Raw genomic sequence first — 2,237 nt, 5'->3', positions numbered from 1 at the left:
ACTGATCGAAACTGTGAACGCCAAGAAATCAGGACTCCACCTGCCAAAGATCATTGGGGAATATAAACCTGGATATGCGTATGGAAATGTCAAGACACACAAGCCTGGAAACCCACTTCGGCCAATCATTAGCCAGATACCCACACCCACGTACAGACTGGCGAAGCGACTCAACGGCCTGCTGACTCCTAATGTTCCTTGCGCCTTCAGCCTGAAGTCTCCAAAGGAATTTGTTAACTTACTGCGGGGCACACGGGCCACAGAGATAAGAGCCTCGTTGGACGTAGAATCGCTGTTTACCAACGTACCTGTGAACGAGACAATCGGGATGATAGCCGACAGAGTGTATCGTGATCCAGCCTGTACTCCTCTTGACATACCAGAAAATATTCTGAGGAAACTACTCCAAGCTTGTACTAAAGAGGCACCCTTCTTGAGCCCGGATGGGCACATGTATAAGCAAGTAGATGGGGTCGCCATGGGTTCTCCCCTAGGTGTCCTGTTTGCAAACTTCTACATGGGTACCATCGAGCAAAAAGTCTTAGTCGACATGAACTTGAAACCGGCCATATACTGCAGGTATGTTGACGACATTTTTACACAGGTACCTGATGTCAAACATCTGCAGGAGCTGAAGGAGGCATTTGAGCAGAGTTCCGTGCTGCGTTTCACTTACGAGATGGAAAAGGATGGGAAGCTGCCCTTTCTAGATGTAACAGTCATGGAAAAGAGCGGAGGTTTCCACACTGCAGTTACACTAAGGAAACGAACATAGGAATGTGCCTAAATGCCAACAGCGACTGCCCAGACAGGTACAAGAGGAGTGTTGTTAATGCATACGTCGACTGTGCTCTCAGCCACAGCTCAGAATGGAAGCAAGTCGACGAAGAACTCTGTAGGGCAAGGCAGGTCCTAGTCAACAACGGCTTCTCCAATGGTTTCGTGGAAGACATCATAAGAAGGAAAGTGAAACGCCATGCAACCTCTGAAGAGACAACTAACACAACACCTATACCCCCTATTAGACTATTTTACAGGAACTTCTTTTCCACAGCTCATAAAACGGAGGAAAGGGTCCTGAAAGATATTGTTAATAGAAACGTTATCCCTACAGACAAAAATCAGAAGATACAACTGACAATTTACTATAAAACCAGAAAAACGGCCAGCCTACTCATGAGAAACTCTCCAGACACAAAACAGAACAAATAATATATATATATATATATATTATATATATATATATATATATATATATATATATATATATATATATATATATATATATATATATATATATATATATATATATATATATATATATATATATATATATATATATATATATATATATATATATATATATATATATATATATATATATAACTGAAAACTCACACCCCAGAAGTGACTCGAACCCATACTGGCAGGAGCAACGCAACTGGTATGTACAGGACGCCTTAATCCACTTGACCATCACGACCGTACATAAGGAAGTGATAGCCGAAGTTATTTAAACCACTTCCCCGCCAGCACTCGGATGGTAATCTTGGGCATAGCATTTTATCCCTTAACCGCTCAAACCAATCAAATCACCAAGAATGAGGTGATTTGATTGGTTCGAGCGGTTAAGGGATCCTGTACGCCTGCAGAGTTCTCCTGGCAGTATGGGTTCGAGTCACTTCTGGGGAGTGAGTTTTCAGTTGCATATAGTACTGGGTTCCATTCAGGCTTGTTCGCATTTGTGTTCCTTATGTGTGCCTCAAAGAATGAGGTGATTTGATAAAATACCATGCCCATGGTTACCAACCGAGTGCCGGCGGGGGGATAGAAATAGCCTGGGCTACCGTCCTCTTTTGTCCGGTCGTGTTGGTTGAGCGGTTAAGGGATCCTGTATGCCAGCAGAGTACTCCTGGCAGTATGGGTTCGAGTCACTTCTGGGGTGTGAGTTTTCAGTTGCATATAGTCCTGGAGACCATTCAGGCTTGTTCGCATTTGTTTTCCTCACATGTGCCCCAAAGAATGTGATGATTTGATAAAATACCTTGCCTAAGATTAGCAACCGAGTGCCGCCGACTGTGTAGTAGCTTTGGTTCGGTCTTGGCTTTATTAGCTATATTATTTTCATACACTTTTTCAGCGGCTCTTCTTACACTAACATACTCGTTCCTGGTTCTCTGGTATCTCTCTCTACTTTCAGGTGTTCTCTTATTTCGGAAGTTCCTCCACGCCCTTTT

Source organism: Procambarus clarkii, chromosome 2, assembly GCF_040958095.1.
Source record: "Procambarus clarkii isolate CNS0578487 chromosome 2, FALCON_Pclarkii_2.0, whole genome shotgun sequence".
Taxonomy (NCBI): domain Eukaryota; kingdom Metazoa; phylum Arthropoda; class Malacostraca; order Decapoda; family Cambaridae; genus Procambarus; species Procambarus clarkii.
This window is presented reverse-complemented; position numbering follows the sequence as displayed.